Below are 23,102 nucleotides of genomic sequence, written 5' to 3' on the forward strand. Positions count from 1 at the left end.
TTTCCATTTCAGCAGAATTTCTCGTCTAGCATAAAATAGGGAAAAGGTCAGGCGTAGTTTACAGTACCTGTCCCCCTCCACATACTCCAAATGGCTCAGTAACAGAACTGTTGGGTCGACCGTGACGTCCATCCCGCTCACATCAGACAGCCTGGAGGCAACCGCCGTCCAATATGGCTGGAGTTTTGGACACGACCAGACCATGTGCCAGAACGTACCTAATTCCTGTTTACACCTTTGGCAATTAGGATCCCGTAGCGGGTTACAACCCCTTTAAATGTGCCAAGATGGGGCTAAAGGCTAAAGTAGTTGGATAATATGTCAAAGTTTTTCATTTTTGAAAGTATCTAAGAAATTACACGTGACCCATGAATCAAGTAGCTGTGATGTAGCCCTATGCCAGCTTCTTGCCTCACCACATACTGCATTACACATTAATGAAAGTAAACAAGTCACGGGCAATTACATTTTTCTGCCTAACATCAGAAATGAAGCCTTAACCATGCAACAGTGAGTGGCAATTAATCTGATCATCATTTGCAACAGCTTCTAAATGATAATAAGCACCTGTGATAGGAATGTGGGTAGTCATACACGGGGATCTAGCAACATACTACCTCTTCAGATTGTCTGATGAGTTGAGGATAATATCTGCGGAGGGTGTCACCCGCACAGTGGTTTTTTTTTTATCTGGTTGTCTATTGGCAGCAACTACAAAAAAATCACATGTAAAAGCACAAGCTATTATGCTATCTAAGTCCACCACAACGCCCCTCCAAAGGCTGCCAAGAAGTAAATACACAGAGCTTGAGTGTACACCAAAGAGCACCCTCTTCCCCCCACCCTAATGTCACTTGTATGATTAGTCCTTTGAACTCCAGCTGCGGAAGGTGTTTATTCGTTGAGTGCTCTTAGTGTAATGTAGCCTTGATATTTCTGAGGAGCAAAAAGTGTGCTGAAAGAAGAGGCGGCAGCCCGGCAGCCCGCTCGGCTTTTCAACCTCCCAACCTCTAAAGAAGGATCCACAATTAGGATCAATCTCCCCGGGCACCTCTTGTGCTTTGTTGCTAATAAGCCCTTTCATCTTGCACATAGTAAAGAGCATCCAGTATCCTTAATAAGCCGAGGACGATCGGCTACCTCTCCCCTCGCTGATTTTTACACGGCTTCCTCTTGAAAGGGGACTTTGCCGTCTTTAATGAATCTTCTGCAGTATATATTAAGCAATCAGAAGATTACAAAACACGCTTGTCTCTCCTATTTAGTCCATTTATCTCCATCTTACGTCCCACTTTCCATCTCTTGAAAGACAGGCGGTGGCAGATTTGGGTCACCCAGAGAGCTGCTCTCTGATAATGTCTTTTAATGGACTCTGTTTTACTTAACCTCTCATTGCTGCCTGGCCCTGGACACGATCAAGGCTGTTGTATTGAATTGGGCTCTGAATAATCATGACAGGTCGGTCAATTTAATTGATCTGGCCTTCCTTTGCCCCCAAAGACCCTCGGCATGCTGCGAAGAGAAACAAGGCTGCCTCGCTGGAATGGGAACCATGCTGAGCTTGCATATGGAGTGTAATGACTGAATCCCGCAGGAGCTGCCTGCAGATTCTAACAGTGAAGATGTAAGAAAACATAATGGCACGTGCACGGCTGTATCTATGATAAAGTAGCGTGCCAAGGACAGGACATGGCTTACTTTGTTCTGTGTTTGTAGCTTATAGAGAACCTGTGTTGCACAAAATGTTAGCCTATCCGTTCAAAGGAAAAAGACAATTTAATCCCTACAGCGATCAGAGATAACAAAAAAGTTTCAGGACTGTTTCTTCAGTAGAGACCAGCAACATCACTGTGAATACAATAAAAAACATCAGCAATCCATCCTTTCGGCCGAATGTGGCATTATCATAAAAAATTCAGCTCATCTATTCATCTGATTACTCTGAATGAAAATATTTTATTCAGTACAGACCGATGACCACACTGATCACCTATTACCTATACTGTATACCAATATCAATACTAAGAATATAGCCTATTCATTCTCTAAAGACCAGTGACATCACTGAGAATGCAGCCTATCCATTCCCTAGAGACCAGTGACATCACTGAGAATGCAGCCTATCCATTCACTAGAGACCAGTGACATCACTGATAATGCAGCCTACCCATTCACTAGAGACCAGTGACATCACTGAGAATGCAGCCTATCCATTCACTAGAGACCAGTGACATCACTGAGAATACAGCCTATCCATTCACTAGAGACCAGTGACATCACTGAGAATACAGCCTATCCATTCACTAGAGACCAGTGACATCACTGATAATGCAGCCTACCCATTCACTAGAGACCAGTGACATCACTGAGAATGCAGCCTATCCATTCACTAGAGACCAGTGACATCACTGAGAATACAGCCTATCCATTCACTAGAGACCACATACAGTGTGGATTGAAAGTTTGGGCACCCCAGGTAAAAATTTGTATTAATGTGCATAACGAAGCCAAGGAAAGATGGAAAAATCTCCAAAAGGCATCAAATTACAGATTAGACATTCGTATAATATGTCAACAAAAGTTAGATTTTATTTCCATCTTTTACACTTTCAAAATGACAGAAAACAAAAAAATGGTGTCTGCAAAAGTTTGGGCACCCTGCAGAGTTAATATCTTGTAATGCCCCCTTTGGCGATTATCACAGCTTGTAGAGAAAAGGGAAACTGCCGCTCTAGTTGTGTGCACTCAGCAATCAGTGTCCTCTCAGAAGCGTGGGTGCTGGCAATGCACAAAGCGAAGACCGGAGAAAAGACTGGACAGCTGCACTTCCATGAAATTCTTAAAAAGTTGCTTTTAATGGTAAAAAATGGAAACAGCACTACAAGTCACAGCAGACAGTGGGGTGGATAGCTGTTGCGTTTCGCACTGGGGTATCAGCGCTTAGTCATAGCTATTGTGAAGATTGCGAAGGCCATGGCAAAACCTTCAGTTTACGCCTCTTGATGTAATCCCCCGTGAATTTTGAGGTGTGTTTAGGATCATTATCCATTTGTAGAAGCCATCCTATCTTTAACTTCAGCTTTTTCACAGATGGCATCAAGTTACCATCCAAAATTAGCTGAAATTTTATTGAATCCATTTTTCCTTCTACTCGTGAAATGTTCCCTGTGCCACTGGCTGCAACACAACCCCAAAGCATGACTGATCCACCCCCATGCTTAACAGTTGGACAGAGGTTCTTTTCATTAAATTCTGTGCCCTTTCTTCTCCAAACGTACCTTTGCTCATTCCGGACAAAAAGTTCTATTTTAACCTCATCGGTCCACAGAACTTGTTTCCAAAATGCATCAGGCTTGTCTATATGTTCATTTGCAAAGTTCAAACGCTGATTTTTGTGGTGATGACATAGAAGAGGTTTTCTTCGGATGACTCTTCCATGAAGACCATATTTGTACAAGTATCTCTTTATAGTGGAATAGTGTACCACAACTCCAGTGTCTGCCAGATCTTTCTGGAGGGATCGTGCAGTCAAACTTGGGCTTTGAATTGCTTTTCTCACAATCCTGCGAGCTGTTTGTTCTATGTGATATTTTTCTTGCTCTTCTAGATCTTGCTTTAACTTCCACTGTTCCTGATGACTGCCATTTCTTAATTACATTTCGAACAGAGGATATTGACACCTGAAAACGCTTTGCTATCTTCTTATAGCCTTCTCCAGCTTTGTGAGCGTCAACTATTTTCAGTTTCAGTTTTCTAGACAACTGCTTAGAAGAACCCATGGTGCCGAGTGTTGGGGCAAGGTCAGATGAGTCTGGGCATTAAAAACCTTTGAGATTGACATCACCTGGTCTTCCCAGACAATGATTGAGAACAATCCATGACACTGGCAGGTCTCAGCTTTGCAAAGGGGGCAGTGCATGCTATAAATTCTGCAGGGTGCCCAAACTTTTGCAGACGCCATTTTTTTGTTTTCTGCAATTTTGAAAGTGTAAATGATGGAAATAAAATCTAACTTTTTTTAACATATTATAAGAATGTATAATCTGTAATTTGATGCCTTTTGGAGATTTTTCCATCTTTCCTTGGCTTCGTTATGCACATTAATACAAATTTTTACCTGGGGTGCCCAAACTTTCCATCCCCACTGTATATAGTCCAATCTTGGCTTAATTTAAAGGTAGTGATGCCTTCTACACCAGTTTCTACTCAATGTATGCTGAGGAAAATCTGCAGCTTATATTAGAACACAGTGATGCTTCACAAATGGAAAAAGAATGTTAGATACATTGTGACACGGTGATCACACTGGAGGACCCTAATGCGCAGGAAGTTAATGGGTTTCTAAATGCATAATTAGGATGAATGCGATCGGGGAATTGTGATGCTTGGTGCTAAGTGATTGCTAAGAGGATTAGGAGTCTATAAACAGAGGCCTGGGGCTCAGGTGTCCTCAGCCACGGCTCAAGGAAAAGGAACCTTCTGAGGCAGGAAGCATTAATAAGAGCCGATCACACTTAAAAGGGACACTGAACTCAAACATGAAAAAACGGTATTTAAAACCAAACTTCATGTGAAAAATAAAAGAAACCAAATTAATTATGATAAATGTTTAATAAATAAATAAAAATAATTAATTGCATTTTTAAAATAAACTAGTGTTAAAGTGTTAGTAAACCCAGGACCCTGTATTCACTATATCTGGTCCCCCACAGTACACAGAACATTAAAATGCAATTATTTTAGTAAATATAAACTGATGAATACATTTTCTCATCAGCAGTCTTGTGATTTCTATAAGTTCCTGGTGAAGCCAGTAGAAGGAGTTTTCATACTGCACTGAGTTGTCCTATGAGGCTGCAGGGCTCCTAACCTTCTGTCTGGACAGTGCTCATTGGAAGACAAAAAAAAAACTCTCTAGCAATACACACCAAACTGAGCATGTGCAGCCTGACTCTATAGGCTCTGTATTATCCAGGCTTGTCCAGGGGGGCAGTGCAGGGAGGGGGGGATCTGTGCATACAGGATCAAGCAGCCTTTTTACACATTGCAGAGGATTAACCCCTTAGGTTGCACAGTGATTATAACAAGCATGTACAGACTGCATATACAGACTGATTTTACTGTTGTGGGTTTAGCAACACTTTAAAGTGTTACTAAACCCAGTAATATGAAAATAGTTCCGCTGCCCCTCACAGTGCCCACAGCTTATAAATCTTATGTTTTTACATTAAAATACTGCCACTATATATCTTTTTGGATGATCTGTATACCCCGATTACATGATAAACTGCAGAGTTTCTTCAGTGCTGAGAGTTCAGGAAGGAGGAGATTTTCACTGCAGCCTGTATACACACCCACATGTATGATGTCATTATCATGTGACCTGGCTAGCCCTGAGAACAAGAAACTGTTCTCTCAAGCATAAAAGACACAACTGAGCATGTGCATGTTGGCTATTGCCTTTGTGTTAGCTGGCTTTCCCCAGATAGTGCAAGGAGGGGGAGGATCTGTGCATACAGGATCAAACAGCCTTTTTACACAATGCAGAGGATTGATTTCCACAAGTGAGTATAATAAGCATGCTATACTGCATACACAGACAGATTTTACTGCTGTAGGTTTAGTAACGCTTTAAGTATCTGAATTTGATCAGCCTTGTGCAATTTCCTGTGCTCAAGACTGGGAGAGGAAGAAGCAGCACACACAGCCAATTAAGTGTGCTGCAGTGCCTGTGTGGAAACTACAAGGAACATGCTGACAGGAGAATAGGGTGGTATAGTGGCAGGTTAGTGTTATATAATGGCAGGTTGGGGTGGTATAGGGCAGGTTGGGGTGGTATAGGGCAGGTTAAGGTGGTATAGGGCAGGTTGTGGTGGTATAGGGCAGGTTGGGGTGGTATAGGGCAGGTTGGGGTGGTACAGGGCAGGTCAGGGTGGCACAGAGCAGGTTGGGGGTTTATTGACAGGTAGGGGTGGTACAGGGCAAGTTAGGGTGGCACAGGGCAGGTTATGGTGGCACAGGGCAGGTTGGTGTGGTACAGAGCAGGTTAGGGTGGTATATTGGCAGGTGGGGTGGCACAAGGAAGGTTGGAGTGGTACAGGGCAGGTTTAGGGGGTATAGGGCAGGTTGGAGTGGTACAGGGCAGGTTGGGGTGGTAAAGGGCAGGTTGGGGTGGTACAGGGCAGGTTAGGGTGGCACAGGGAAGGTTGGAGTGGTACAGGGCAGGTTAGGGTGGTATAGGGCAGGTTGGGGTGGTACAGGGCAGGTTGGGGTGGTACAGGGCAGGTTAGGGTGGTATAGGGCAGGTTGGGGTGGTACAGGGCAGGTTAGGGTGGTATAGGGCAGGTTGGGGTGGTACAGGGCAGGTGGGGTGGCACAAAGAAGGTTGGAGTGGTACAAGGCAGGTTTAGGGGGTATAGGGCAGGTTGGAGTGGTACAGGGCAGGTTGGGGTGGTACAGGGCAGGTTGGGGTGGTACAGGGCAGGATGGGGTGATAAAGGGCAGGTTGGGGTGGTACCCGAGCTGAGTCACAGCTCCCTGTATCCATTCAGACACAGAGCGCCGGCCCTGCCCCTTTTCTCCTCTGATTGGCTAGCTGATTGACAGTAGTGGCAGCCAATGGCGCCGCTGCTGTGTCTCAGCCAAACAGGAGGGAGAATCTCGGATGCCTGAGACACCCGTGGACATCGCTGGACAGAGAGGGACCTCAGGTAAGTGTTGGGGGGCTGAGGGCTGCACACAGAAGGCTTGTTATCTTATAAAATAAAAACTCCTGCCTTTACAACCACTTTAAAGTGTTAGAGGGAAATTACATGATAAGGACATGTTTTATTTTTAAAGAGATGCTTAAACCCCATTTTATTTAAATGTGTTTTTATCACCAAAAAAAAATTCTGGTTCTGCTAGGATTCCTGGCTTTATAAAATACCGCACTGCTCTCACTGGACGTCTTTTAGATTGTACGATCTCTTGGTGGCTCTTCCTGTAATTGATTTTACCCCAGTTGTTGACAGCAAGAGCTCTGACTGCATTGTCTGACAAATAACCATTAATGTGAAATTCAATTAATCATTGCATTAAATGCCCTGATAAACACATAGAACAGCAAATACAAATGTGAAATGCAGATTCGAAATGACTTTCGAGGTGACCAAAAAAATATCATCTTTAGGAAATACACCATTATTTCACATTTAGCGACTTTCTCTTAAGGCCATGATGATTTGGGCTTTGACATTTGCGGATATTTGCTAGCAATTAATTCTGTTGCAGTACGTAATGTGGATTTAAAAAAAAAAGTAAAAAAAAAAAATCACAACTCATGCATCATTCAGTTGCCAATTACGCAGCAATCTTAGCCAGTGGCATTACCCTGAGCAATGTCTTGTAATACAGAATACTCAAGCCATGCATAGCATTCTAGGCTGGCAACTGCTTGTGTCATGAATCTAATGAATGGCCGTCCTATCTGGGTAAGGACTAAAAAAAAAAACACAAATCCATATTCACAGGTTTAGTTTCAGCAAATTCAGCTTCCTAGAAAGAAATCACTAAATGACTTGGACTTGTTATGTGTCTGTCAATATCCAGCTTCTATAAAATACACTCATGATTTGAAATGAAACACTTATACCAACAGTTCATAATTTGCTCTTTAAATAATAAGCACTCTCTAAAAAGACTTTATCTACTTTAATAAAAATCTAGCTAATTTGGCAATAAAGGGCCTGATCCACAAAAGGGATACGCCGGCGTTTCTACTGATACGCCATCGTATGCCTGTTTCTATCTATGGAACTGATCCACAGAATCAGTTTTCCATAGTTAGGCAGAAGATCCGACATGTGTAAGGGACTTACACTGTCGGATCTTAGGATGCAGTACCGCAGCCGCCGCTGGGGGCATTTCTCGTCGAAATCCAGCGTCAGGTATGCAAATTAGCACTTACGGAGATCCACAAAGCTTTTACGCTTCGTTTTTTCTCCGTAAGTATTAGTTTGCCGTCGCAAAATTAGGGCTGCTTTTACAAAGTGTAAAGTTAGTACACCATGTAAAAGTAGACCCTTCTTTCCCGCGACGCTGTCAAATTTTTTTTTTTTTTTCGCCGCATCTCTTTTTTTTCCCGACGCACCTTTTTTTACCCGGCGCGATTCACAAAACTCGGCGTAACGTAATTTCGCGCAATGCACGTCGGGAAAATTGCGTCCGGAGCATGCGCAGTACGTCCGGTGCGGGAGCGCGCCTAATTTAAATGGGACTCGCCCCATTAGATTAGGAACGCCTTGCGCCGGACGGATTTAAGTTACACCGCTCAAAATTTCTAGGTAAGTGCTTTGTGGATCGGGCACTTAGGTAGAGATTTTGCGGCGGTGTAACTTAAATAGGAACATTTAAGTTACGGACGCTCTTTGTGGATCAGGCCCATAGTGCCTAGCCAACCCCTCCCCCTCCCCCAGCGCTGCCCGTCACCTGGATGGGGTAAGTGTGGGGCTGGTGACCATCTGACTGGGGGGGGGGCGCATTGAAGAAAAAGAAGAATGGCTGCTTAAGCACAAGATTTATGTGTGAAATGCGTCCTCTTTTTCTTCAAGTATCCCACGGCGGCGGGCCGGGGCTGGTACACCTCATTAGGTTCCATTTGGGTTATCATATATATCTGGAGCAGCGGGTCCGTCCTACTTTAAACTCAGTGACCGGGGGTGCCTGTGACCCCCGACCGACTGGGGAGGGGGTGGGGTGATGGCGGACCCACCCAAAAAATATACCACCAGCCACCACTGGATTAGGGTGTGCCCAGGCACATCCGGCACACCCCCTGTGAATGCCTATGGTACTTTTTTATACAAGTACATGGTACAGCAGGCACATATTAGGAACATGCTCTTTACATGGATGGACACAGGGCTTACTGCATATATAAAAATGTAAATTCAGATAAGACACCCCTGACACCCCAGTGTCCACCTAGTTGACAGGTATTAGCAAAGGTGTAGAAAAAGCTAAATAAGGGCTTATACAGATCCAAGAGAGCTTGAAATAATGCCTTCATTCAAGTAGCATCAGAAAACACAGCAAGCCCAGTGCATTTTCTTAGCTCCCTCATATGTATTTCATGTGTGTATTTAGCTGTTTGCCTGGAGTTCAGCTTTAAGTCTCGGCTAGGTCACCAGTACTAAGTAAATATAGACAGACTGAATATCTGATGCTAATGTGCTTTCTCAACCTCTGTAACATACAGACATCCCAATCTCCTTGCATTAGGTTATTACAAAGCAGATGTGTGCCGCATACCAAAAAATGGGTGTCTTCTTCCAGAAAGCTGGCCGTATGTTTTATCAACTAAAGATTACAAATGACACGTTATCAGTACGATAAAATCAGACGCAATCAACTCCCAATATGTCACGTGTCACCATTGTTCACTCAAGAGTGGGATCACAGCGGAGATGTGAAAACGGGAAAATAATTTAAGCGGCGGATATAGCCCAGGGTTAGGTTATCTGCAGTGAAATATTAAAATGTAACACAACGAGTAATCAGAGAGGGGCACCTTCCAGAGAGACGCTCTGTAGCGCTTGCCTTGTTGTTTCATCGGCTTTTTTTCCCCCATTAAATCAGACACTTGTTCTAAATAAAGCCTTCTGGGAGAAGCGAAGAGTATGCCGCGTGTGGAGATGGGGAAAATTGGAGCATGTGTTTCCTAAGTAAAACTATTCCGAGATCAAGGGAAGTGTCAGTGCTTATCGCCATCAGGAACATATCAATGTAATTATGTTTGTAGCATCAATTGAGGTCATTATTCTAATGCACACAACTCAAGGACCGCTATTACAATCTGCAGCTCGCAAAGCATTGTGTGAGTAGAAGAGAGAACTGGCTTGCCTAAACTTACCCAGGAAAAACAAACATATACCATCCCTGGCTGTAGACACTTCTTAAAGCCTATACACATCTTTATTTCAGATCCAGAGTGGCCCTGAAACCCAAGATGCTGAACTAAACAAGTTTTAGTCTCAGCATTGGACTGCCACCACATCTTCCCATTGGCCAGTAAGACCATCTATAACGATGACTAACCAATGGGGTGGTGCGGGTGGCTGCCTAAAGTGCAATAGCTCTGGCCACAATTCAGTTAACAATGTGTTCTGAACATGGAGGTTCCTGTCTACAGACCAAACTTTTCATAGAACATTGGATTGTATTAAAAAGAAAACATGATCTTAATAAACCATTAAAAATTTCAAGTGCTTATAAGCATACCGATGCAAGTCAGCTTTTTCCCGATGTCTCCACTTTTTGAGGTTTGCACCTTTCCTGATGCAATAGCGAGTACTCTGCAATGTGCAACAGAATTATCTGTCTTTTGTTACTTGGTAGGTATACCTGCTCAATTAGCAGTACCCAAAAAAAAATGGATCCTGCTCCTTTAAAGCATGTTATATGACACAGTACTTCTGTGTCATTTGGCCCATTGTAACACCAAAAAAAACCTGGCTGATCCTGACAGTTTCTCCCCACCCCTCTGTAAACTGACCACGGTGTATTATGGCTGCTGAGTCCAGACACCGTGGTCAGTTTCATCAGCAGCCTGCTATCTGCTCTCCTCTGTGTCCTCCTCCCCTCTCTGTCTGTGTGTGAGCCGCCCCTCCCCCTGCTGCTGCTCTCATAACACTAACCTGTATACACCATCAGCACTGCCTCCTACTGCAGTGTCCCCCTTTGTAAATGATTTATAAACAGGGCTTTTTTTCAGCGTGAACGTGGGGGAACACAGTTCTGGCACCTCCAGCTCTAGAGGTCTATTGTTGCTGAGGATGGGTATATTGCTAAGGGGTCAGTTATTGCTGGGAGAGATCTACTCTTGAAGGAGGGGTCTTTTGTTGCTGACTGCTGTAAAGTCTATTGATGCTGGCGGTGAGAGATCTGTTGTTGATGCCAGGAGTCTATTGTTGCTTGGGGGGGAATTTTGTTACAGGTGGTCCATTGTTGCTGGGGGGATCTATTGTTGCTGAGGGTGGGGACTATTGTTACTGGCTGCAGGGGATCTATGTTGGTACTATTTTTGTTATAATGAAATTCCATACAAATTACAAATGATACTTGGTTCTGTATGCTCTAAAAAAGGCAATACTGGGAGGTGGGTAGGGAGTGAAACCAAGGAATGGTGCTCGGAGGTGGGTTTGGGCGGAGAAAAGAGGTGACTCAGAAGGGGGAAGTTCCTGCACCTATCCTCTAAGAAAAAAAGCCCTGTTTATAAATATAAATGCTGTAAATACCTTATTTAAGAGCCGAGATTGCAATTACATGACCAGCCAGCTCTCTCCTCCTCCCCTCCAGACTGATATCAGCAGTGGAATCTCAGCCCCGCCCGCTGCATCTCTCAGAGGAGGAAAGGAGAAAGCTGGCCAGTCATGTGATCGCAATCTCGGCAGTGAAATTAGGTAATTGCAGCATTTATTTTTATAAATCACACACAGAGGGGGATACTACAATGGGAGGCAGTGCTGATGGTGTATACGGGTTAGAGTGACTTAACAACCACACTAACTGTAGTGATGGGGAATCAGTGGATTTTCTTTCCTTCCACCATGGAAAAAATTGTCTATGGGCTGCTTAAGGCCTCGTACACACGATAGGTTAGCCAGAGGACAACGGTCTGAAGGACCGTTGTCTTAGGTTAACCGATGAACCTGACTGATAATCGATCACGTCAGAACGCGGTGACGTAAAACACAACGACGTGCTGAAAAAAACAAGTTCAGTGCTTCCAAGCATGCGTCAACTTGATTCTGAGCATGCGTGGGTTTTTTAACCGATGGTCGTGCCTATCGGTTAGGCGTCCATCGGTTAAATTTTAAAGCAAGTTGGCTTTTTTTTAACCTAAGGTTAAATAACCTATGGGGCCACACACGATCGGTTTTGACCGATGAAAACGGTCCATCAGACTGCTGTCCTCTGGCTAACCTATCGTGTGTACGAGGCCTTAGACTTTGGGCTAGTTCTGCATCAAAAATGCATGAACAGTGTTTAACATGTATTACAATAGCCCTAGTTCACCCCAGTGCAGTCAGCAAAAGTAGAACATGCTGCATTTTTTTCTGTATGGAACGCTTAACACATCAAAAATGCAACATAACGCACATGTCCTCGATTGTACTCAATTGAGATGACGGAAAGAAAAAAAGGGGCAAAAGCGCACTGGAACACATCAAAATTGTGTGCAGAAACGCATCTGGAATGCAGAACTAGTGCGAACAGACCTTTACTCAACTTGAGAAATGACATGCATGGTACACTATACTTGGATGTGTTAAAATAATGGTATGCACACATTAAAACCATAAGTACAATATTCAATCTCAGTTTATTTTTTAGGGGAACATCCGGAACATCCGCAGCCATATACACAACATCAAAGAAGACCAAGATCCTTTGTACAGAAGAGCTGCAGAAATACAGTAAATGTCAGTACGCCTGTGACATCACAATGTCACCTACACTGCACCACTAGCATGCCGAAGTCACCCGCTGGCAATAATTATGCACCTTTAGTCTGCCATGCTCATAAAACTTTGTACACTATCTGTTACAACTTTACGTTAATTGCTGGCAAGCGCTTTTCTTTTAAAGGAAAATTGCCAGCTCTTGCAGACGACAACAAAAATTTGTACATATTAAAGTAGACGCTTTGAGATTAAAGTAGACGCTTTGAGATTTTAAGACAATTCTGACTTGCGGGTACATTGTAAGCAAATTTCTTCCGTTTTTAAAGCTCTCATACAAGAAAGAAAAGCTTTTCTACAGGGAAAAGGCACTGGGAAGAAAGGCGGCAGAAGGGCTTGGTGAAATCTGTTGAAGTATATTCGTGCTGACGAGGTCTTGCCACTAAACTACGTTGGGCGCTTTGGCCCTCTCTGTACATTTAGTGCCCACGAAAAACTGATCCTGTGTGACAGCCCTAAATCAAGCTCACACTTTACAGTAATGTAGGGTGACAGTCACTTGTAGCAGGGACCGATTGGCAGCATTGACGGAATTGTCCTACAGCACTTAGGGCTCGACTTATGTCACATGCAGAGCGCCAGCAGCGAACGCCAGTCAATCTGGCTGACTGTTCCTGCAAAGTCGCCACAGGAGGGAGAGGGGGTGTGGGGCTCCATTTAGTGCCCTAAGGTCAGGATAGAAAGTGTGAATTGTTTAACCAATGATTTACTGCTACAATGAAAGCTTAAACAGATGTGTTCAAGGAAAGTGCACGTTGATACCTTTTTTTCTAGAGACTACATGCTTGACTGATCTGAATCTGATCTGAATCTTTACAACGATTCTCCCTCCCTTCTGCCCTGTTCTGCATAAACGAGGTTAAATTAGATCTGTGACATTTGCATCTAATTGCCCTCCATTTGGGAACAATTTTGCATTCAGATAGACTTAATGTACCCCAGTGATTGTGAGCTTAATAACCTGCTAAGAGCCTGTGTTCATCAGAGCTTGTGTTCTAAGCCACACTACAATCTCAATTGGTCTAAGAAACTCAAACTGCTACCTAAATTTAAAGAAAACCTATCAAGAGGACAGTTGTTTTTCATGCCCCCATCTGTCAGCAAACACTGTAGAGTGCCTCTTCCTAAATCATGTAAGTGCTGCTAGTTCCAGTGCATTTTACTTTTCAACAACATGGGCTTATGTCTTCATTTGCCAAGGACAGTCCCCATTACAAAGGGTGTGTCTTCAGCCAAACAAATGTCTGCATCAACGTCCCTGGTAGTATAGTCCTGCCACTTGTCAAGTCTGTGTGTCACATAGACAAGGAATGATGTAGTTGTCGGCTCCGGTCTCTGCCCACCACCTGTCAGACCTGTGTAGCACAGAGCTGAGGAGGAGTACTTCCTAGGGCTCCATGCTACATAGGCCTAACAGGGGGCTGGTGGTTTGCCAGGGTCAATCCCCATTACGAGTAGTCTATCCCCACCAAACAAATGGATCTAGCAGTGTTCCTGGTGGTGTAAAACATGCAGTTTATCAGACCTGTGTAGCAAAAAAATTAGTAGTTTGAATGATGTAGTTATCAGCTTCGGTCTCTGCCCACCACCTGTCAGACCTGTGTAGCACAGAGCGGAGGAGGAGTTTAAGAGCACTTTCTAGGGCTCCATGCTACATAGGTCTAACATAGGGCAAGCGGATTCCCCAAGGTAAATCCCCATTATGAGTGTTTTGTCCCAACCAACCAAATGGCTCCAGCAGTGTCCCTGGTGATTTAAACCTGTGACTTGTCAGACCCGTGTAGCATTAAAACTAGGACTTTGAATGATGTAGTTGTCGGCTCCTGTCTCTGCCCACCACCTGTCAGACCTGTGTAGCACAGAGCAAAGGAGGTTTTTCAGACCACTTCCTTTGGCTTTCCAGGCGACGGGGAAGGGAGAAAGGCTGCAACTAAGTGCCACATGGGTTTGATAGATCGTAGGTGGGGAAGCTATCTCTTTAAGGATAGAAAGCACTATGTCACTTCCTCCTGCGCTCAACACGAGCAATTACATGTCACATAGAGTTCAGGGATTTGGGTCTATCTCTAAGGCCTCGTACACACGATAGGTTAGCCAGAGGACAACGGTCTGAAGGACCGATGAAGCTGACTGATGGTCCATCACGCCTACACACCATAGGTTAAATAACCGATCACATCAGAACGCGTGATGTAAAACACAATGACGCGCTGAAAAGAACGAAGTTCAATGCTTCCAAGCATGCGTCGACTTGATTATGAGCATGCGCGGGTTTTTAACCAATGGTTTTTCCTACTAACGATCGGTTTTGACCTATCGGTTAGCAATCCATCGGTTAGATTTTAAAGCAAGTTCCTATTTTTTTAACCGAAGGTTAAATAACATATGGGGCCCACACACGATCGGTTTTGACCAATGAAAACGGTCCTTCAGATCGTTGACCTCTGGCTATCCTATCGTGTGTACGAGGCCTAATATTTTACATAACTCCCTGTGCTAATCTGAGAGTTAGTGAGTTTAGCCTGCTTGAGCTGAGACTAGTAGTTTCCCAGCAGTTGTAACGCCATAGGCTGGCAAATTTTGGATTAATGTAGAGGGTGAGAGTTCCCATTTGGTTATTAGTATACATGGTCCTGTATTCCAGGGTCCCAGCTGTCAGATGCTTTGTCCTGGTGACATCAACTTTACACCAATAGCCACCAGGGGGATGATACCATGATACGATTACATTACCATCAGCTGTAATCTCCATTCAGGATACCAAATCATAAAATTAGGGAATGTTTGATGTAAAAATAAATATATATATTTGAAGTAGAGAATTCACTTTTTATGGAAGTAGATTTCCCAAATATTTATATATATTCAAGTGTTTGCAGTAGTGTCAGGACTCATCAAATGCAATGCAATGCCAAGGCCCAGCAGGTGCAAATCAGAGAGGAAGGGAGATTTTGTGCTTGAGGCCATTTTGTCATGAGGTTGGGGGGAATGTATTGGGAGGAGGGACAATTTTTGCTTGGAAGGCACTCTGTGTTTCGCTTACTCATGACCCCTGTATTCTGGGCATGCTTACTCCTGACCCCTCCACTCTGTGTCTTATTTACTCCCATTCCCTGCATTCTGTGCGTTGCTTATTCCTGACCCTTGAACGTTTTGCATTACTTACTCCTGATCCCTGCATTCTGTGCGTTGCTTATTCCTGACCCTTGAACGTTTTGCAATACTTACTCCTGATGCCTGCATTCTGTGCGTTGCTTATTCCTGACCCTTGAACGTTTTGCATTACTTACTCCTGATCCCTGCATTCTGTGCGTTGCTTATTCCTGACCCTTGAACGTTTTGCATCACTTACTCCTGATCCCTGCATTCTGTGCGTTGCTTATTCCTGACCCTTGAACGTTTTGCATTACTTACTCCTGATCCCTGCATTCTGTGCGTTGCTTATTCCTGACCCTTGAACGTTTTGCATCACTTACTCCTGATCCCTGCATTCTGTGCGTTGCTTATTCCTGACCCTTGAACAGTTTGAATTACTTACTTCTGATCCCTGCATTATGTGCGTTGCTTGCGCCTGACCCTTGAACATTTTGCATTACTTACTCCTGACCCCAGTACTCTGTGTGTTAATCACTTTTATCTTAACCCAGAACAGAGTAGGCTCAGGGTTTCTCTTTAACTGTAACTGTAACGCTTTAAGCCCCACCCACTGTTAGAACATTTCCTTTCTCAAATGTTAAAGAGTGATCCAGGCCTTTGACAATCCTAGCAACATCCCTGAGTCCTACACTATTTTGCACTACTGGGTAGACATGTTAGCAATGGTACCAGTAAGGATCACAGGCTCCAAGACAAGAGAAGGTTTACAAATGACCACAATCTTGCAATTACCTGACTGTAAAGCTTACAAGAAGAATACTATGGAAAGTGTAATCCCCAATCCCATCAGCACTGTATTATGCACACAACAGAACATCTCTATGTGAGGTTTTTAAATTGTAATCTACAAATACCAATTCAATTTAATATAATAAAGAAAAGTGCCTATGTAGACGTTATATTGTGTAATATCACTACTTGTAATGATTGATTTGCAAAGTGCAAAAACCACTTCATACATATGCCTGATCCTTTTTCATTGTTACACCACACATTATTTGATATCATGATAGAAGTAAAATGATTTGTTACTTATCTTTTGAAACAAACAGGTTATTGCAGAGTAAAGAAATCGGGAATCCGAAGTCACTTACCTATAAGACAGAAACAAAGGGAAAGTCAGAGAAATCTGAATGGTACAAAGTGGCAAATACCATCTACAGTACATAATCATTTAAATATATATATATATATATATATATATATATATATATATATATATATATATATATATATATATATATATATATATATATATATATATATAAACACTCCATAAACAATCATTTATACACAGTAGATTTCTTATCAGTTCATTCTGCAAAGTTGTCTATTCAAACTCTTCCTTCACAACTGTATCATTGGTGCACATAGTCCTTATGCCATCTGTAATGCTGAATCCACAAGCTTCGGGTAGTACAGGGCTACCAAATGCTCCATGTAAATAGCATTTTTTGGAAAAACATGACTTGAAAGAGCCAACAGCTTTTCAATATTTTAAGTGAATACCAATCATTTGTACCCATTCCTGGTTAAAAAGAAGCATTTAAAGGAGTTGTAAATAAAAAAAATGTATGCTGAAATTACTGTTTACAGGGTATAGAGACATAATAGTTAACCGATTCCTTTTAAAAAATGATTAAAAATAGATAAAAATCAATCATATAATGTACCTGTAGTTTCTAGTTTCGTTTTTGCATGTTGTTTCCTGCCTCTCTGCTGTACAGAGCCACAGAGCCAATACAGGGCAGTGATGGTTTGGAAAACTAAACTGATTGGTGCTGTGGGGTTTTAGACACACAGTAATCACACCTCCTTGAAGTTAGTGACCACAGAGAGAAATCTCCCAGCACTGTGGTTATCAAGAAACAGACAACCAGGAAGTGTGGAGATCAGAGAAGAATTACAGCAACTTGAGAGCAAAAACGAACAATGAGGACATGAAAACAGCACTGCATTAAGGTAAAGGAAGTTATTAAGATAAAATAAATAAATCCTTTACAAACCCTTTAAATTCTCTTATTACACTTGCCAAATGCATAATAGAAGCCCACACCAATGCATCTACACTATATTGTCAAATCTATTGGGACACCTGCCTTTACACGGACATGAAATTTAATGGCATCACAGTTTTAGTCCGTAGGGTTCAATAGTGAGTTGGCCCCCCCTTCGCAGCTAATTTCTGTTCCTTCAGCACAGTCTGTCATTCCTGTTGCTTTCTTCCACCCATCAGCAACAGTAAATCTTAAAGCTCTCATCTGATCGGCCTCTAGTGGCTCTGATTTTGGGCACAATACTGAGAATAGAGAGCAACTGAGCATGTGCAGAGCAGCGTGAGACAGAACACTGAGGCCTCGTATACACGACCGAGGATCTCGACGGGCGAAACGCAACGTTTAGCTCGTCGAGTTCCTTGTTAGGCTGTTGAGGACTCGAAGTGCCAATTTTCTCCATTCCCGTCGAGGAAAAAGAGAACATGCTCTCTTTTTGGCTTGTCGAGTTCCTCGAGAGTTTCCTCATCAAAAATGTACACACGACCGGTTTCCTCGGCAAAAAAAAAAACAAAAACAGCAAGTTTCTTGCTGTTTTTTGCCGAGAAACTCGGTCGTGTGTACGAGGCCTTATTGTTTTTAATGCTTTACCTAGCTATACCTGCAAAATAACTAGCTCTCAAACATTTGTTGTCGGAAATTCAGACAGCAAATGTTCGATGGAACTTACACACGGTCGGATTTTATGACAACAAGCTCACAATGAACATTTGTTGTCAGAAATTCTGACCGTGTGTACGCGGCATTCGTTTTTTATTTGATACAGAACAATATAACAGTTTCTAATGGCTTAATGTGCATGTTATGTGTATGCAGAGATTCTAATAAACCATGATGAATAGTTGTTTGGTCAAAATGGAATATTCCGATGTGTCTATAATCATACTGAAAGTTGGTAATTATCTATCATTTGTCGGTGATCATCACAGCAGATAAACAAGGAGATCCTGATATGGTAGGAGAACTGGAACTTTGAAACCTCAACAGTTGTGCAGGTTTGCTGATGAAAGATTTATTTTTACCCTTTTGTTTCCGGCTGTGTCATATGCTTGACCTCCCATGCTCCCTCCAGGCACCTGAGTGTGTATAACATTACCGAACATCAATGCTTCCCTTCTGGACTCTGCTATTTCACGCTGCTATGCACTCTCAAAAGCTGGAAGACTGTGTGAGGTCAGGCAACTGACAAGGCGGCAACTGTCAAACTTCAGGTGACCTTTTAGCCTCCATTATCAAGCTGAAGAGTGAGACAGTCTAGAACAGGGGTAGGCAACCTGTGGCACTCCAGCTGTTGCAGAACTACAAGTCCCATCATGCCTCTGTGAGTATTTGTAACTGACAACCCCATCATGCCTCTGGGAGTAATAGTAACTGCCAACCTTTGCAATGCTTCATGAGAAATTTAGTTCCACAACAGCTGGACCGCCACAGGTTGCCTACCCCTGACCTAGAACCTTATAAATGAGCAAATGCATATGTTCCATAGGTAAGAAGTAAAGAAGATTACAATTCTTAGGCTCCATTCACACCTAGGCGTTTTGTCGCCTGTAGCACGACGCTATTGCAGCCTGAAATACGCTGGAGGGGTGATTTAACATTGTCGGCTATGGAGATGGTTCACATCTCCACGCCGAACGCCGAAACGCCGTACGCCTGAAGCTCAAAACAAGTCCCTGACCCTTTTTTTCAGGCGGCTTCGGCGTTCGGCCATAGCCGACAAAGTGCAATCACCCCTCCAGCGAAAACCGCGGTAAAAAACGCAGCGTTTTTTCGCAGCAAATCGTGGGACAAAACGCCGCAATTTGTCGCGGCAAATCGCGGTAAAACACGCCGCGTTCAGGTGTGAATGGAGCCTTACAAAGGCCCCATTGTGATTGGTTCTTATTAAGAATGACATTGTTCTTTAATAAAAAAAAAAAAAACTGATCCAAAACACATTTCTATAACCTTTCTCTCTGCCCAAATCTGACCTCCCTAAAACATCTATTACTGTGACAGCTAGCAGGCTATTTGAACCACTCCTTTTTTTTATTCTAGAGGCATGCCCCAGAATCAGCACATCGGGGATGATAGAAAAGGGCGTCTAATAGAAAAGGTCAAAATAATAGAACAATGAGATTAGCCGCTGCGTTGACATGCTATGGCTTGCCATTACAGGGCTATTAAATTTAATTATTGGTTTTCATTAGGTAAATACATATTAGGGCAGACATTGGGGATTTAAAAGCTTTCACAAAGAATTGAACAATTTAGACAGACTGGACTATTTTTATAGCAATCGTACAAAACGATATTGCCAGGGAAGGGCTAGGAGGGTGGGCAATGGCGTAGCTGCCTCCTGGGACGCTGCAAATTTCAGCAATGAAGGGCGGAAATGAGAGAGTGATAGGCTCCATCACTGATTCATATGTACAAAAGCTATGACAAGGTTTCATTGTTGTGACTTTAATGGGGATATAAAGGAAAATGTCAGTTTGCTACAATAATGTACTGTATATGCAATTCCTACACAAGCCATTTTGAAATTCACATAAAATCTGTACTGAAATGAATAGGCAGGCTGCCATTGCCGACCCTCTTCTGATAATGTTAGCTGCCTCTCTGGCTCTAATACTTTGAGTATGACTCAGGTCAAGCAAGTCAGAACTCCAGACCTGTATAAAGGTATTGGGCCAGTGGCTCAGAAAGTACTGAAGCATAAAGATCAGTATAGGAGCCAGTAAAGTTTGACTTGGGACCAAATAAGTGGGTCGAGCGGGTCGGCTCTGGCATGGGTGGTCTCTTTTTTAGAGGGTAGAGTTCAGGGAGTCAAGACTGGCCCCTTTTACTGTAAGTACACCACCCTGGACTGCGGAGTGCCACAAGGCTCTGCCTTGTCACCCCTGTTGTTTAATATCTATATGAGGCCCCTTGCTGACCTGCTAAAGTCCTATGCCGTCCAGTACCATGTTTATGCGGATGACACCCAGGTCTACCAAAGATTCCTAGGAACCAGACGGCTGATGCCACCCTTGCCAGCTGTTTGGAGGCAATCAACACATGGATGTCTGCCAACTTCCTGAAACTTAATGGGGGGGAAAAACTGAGGTGATCATTGTAACGGAATGGCCCGTGACACCCAGAGACTTTTGAAGGATGTAGGGTACTCCTGTGCCAGCTTCACCAATGACTCTTGGGTCTAGGGTCATCCTATGTCCCTTAGGGGCATAGAATGACTGAGAACTGACATCTCGGATTACATGAGATGGGACATTAATGATAATTCATATATTGCAGGATATATTGAGATATTACAAGTTGTTTATTCTTATTAGGACAGTATTCATTCATTTTGGAACCAGTAACAGAGCTGTATGTCTCGTTATTCTGGGGAATGGAATGGGTCCTGTCGGCTGAATTGTCGGATAAGCTGTCGTGGGGCGATGGAATAGAAGATCGTAAACGGTGTTAACCCCTGACCGTTACAATCATCTTCAGCGATCTGGCCGCCCCCCCAGATATCCCACCTTGGCCTCCCTCATTTGGTCCTGCTCCGGAGGTGGCCCCCCAGGTCCGTGATCTGGGATTCGTCCTAGATTCAGGTTTAACCCTGGCTCCTCAGATAAAAAAGGTCATCAGTAAATGTCACTGGCAGCTAAAACTTCTGAGGGGACTGTTTAAATATCTGGATATCTCGGACAGAAAAACTGTCATCTGTGCCACGATAGGTAGCTGCCTAGACTACTGCAACTCTCTTTATCTGGGATTGCCAAAGATGTTAGTGCAGAAGCTTCAACGTATTCAAAATACTGCGTCAAGGTTACTCATGGATGTCCCATTGAGGGATCATATCACCCCTGTCCTCTGTGCCTTGCATTGGCTGCCGGTCCACTATCGCACCTTATTTAAGGCAGGATGTATCATGTTTAAGATTATGAGAGGCCTGGCTCCAAGCTATCTCTGCTCTCGTTTTCATAAACAAGCTCTTGTCAGATCACTCAGATCTACCGGCAGAGATCTCCTCTACATCTCGGTGCCCAAGAAGATCTGGCGTGGTGATCGGGCCTTCTCCCACCAGGGTGCCATATTATGGAATAGCCTCCCTGTCGAGCTCCATTAGGCCCCTACTATCCCAGTCTTCCGCGGGTTACTGAAGACATGGCTTTTCACGCAAGCCTTTCCTGCGTAGGCTTTTTGTTCCACCCTTTGTGCCTCTCTGTGCTGCTTTTGGTTTCTGGGTCCTCTTTTCCCAGGAACTCTGCTATGCTCGTCGGGACCCTTCAGGGTAAGATCGCGCTATATTAAGATACCTCTCAACTCAACTCATATGGTCCCTAGTCATCTCTATGACCATCGGAGGCCCGGGTGCAACGTTATGATGTCACATCCGGGTCGGAGCATGTAAACAATGCTGGGGACTCAGCTGGAAAGGCCGAGACAGTTTTTTTTTTTTACACATCTCTCCATAAAGAGGACCTGTCATGCACTATTCAAATTACAAGGGATGTTTACATTCCTTGTAATAGGAATAAAAGTGATCAAAACATTATAATTTTAAGAGAAAAATTTAAAGTGCCCCAGCCCCCACATGCTTGCGCATGCATATGTAAGTCACGCCCACATATGGACAGGGCGCTCAAATCATACATGTGAGGAATCGCTGCGTGTGTTAGCGTAAGAGCAATAATTCTAGCCCAAGACCTCCTCTGTAACTCCAAACTGGTAACCTGTAAAAAAATTAAAGCGTTGCCTATGGAGATTTTTAGGTACCAAAGTTTGGCGCCATTTCACGAGTGTGCGCTATTTAAAGCGTGACATGCTAGGTATCTATTTACTCGGCGTAACATCATCTCATCACATTATACACATTTTTATTTTATCTTTTATTCATGAAACTGTTAATTTCCCCCCCAAAAAAAGGCATTTGAAAATTTCCTGCGCAAACACTGTGTGACATAAAAAGTTGCAACGATCGCCATTTTATTCTGTAAAGTCTTTGCTAAAAAAGATATATAATGTTTGGGGGTTCTGAGTAATTTTCTAGCAAAAAAATTATGATTTTTACACATAGGAGAGGAGTGCCAGAATAGGCCCGGTATGGAAGTGGTTAAAAACAAATACCTTTAATATCACTTAGAAGCTGACTACTATTCCCCGCCTCACCACATTTTGCACTCTCTAGTTTTAGTAAATCAACTCCATCGCTTATTTGAAGAATGGTTGGTGCCTACTGCAGAAATATGCACCTACTATATCTTCTTTTATTATTTAAAATCTAACAGATTCTACGGAAAAAAAGCAAGTCGCATTGCAGTGTTTTCATAGTTGCTACAACAATACATTGCTCTGCCCTGGTGCAGATGCTCACACTACTAACCCAGCATTAACCATTCTTTCCTATAATTTCCCC

The 23,102-nt window shown here is 43.3% G+C and overlaps 1 protein-coding gene across 2 annotated transcripts in view; it reads right to left on the bottom strand.

The window, feature by feature from the left end:
• Positions 1 to 23,102, bottom strand: part of CDH4 (cadherin 4) — an 836,782-nt gene that overhangs the window by 479,689 nt on the left and 333,991 nt on the right. The gene's annotated exons all lie outside the window — the stretch shown is intronic.

The sequence above is a fragment of the Rana temporaria genome, chromosome 12, assembly GCF_905171775.1.
Source record: "Rana temporaria chromosome 12, aRanTem1.1, whole genome shotgun sequence".
Taxonomy (NCBI): domain Eukaryota; kingdom Metazoa; phylum Chordata; class Amphibia; order Anura; family Ranidae; genus Rana; species Rana temporaria.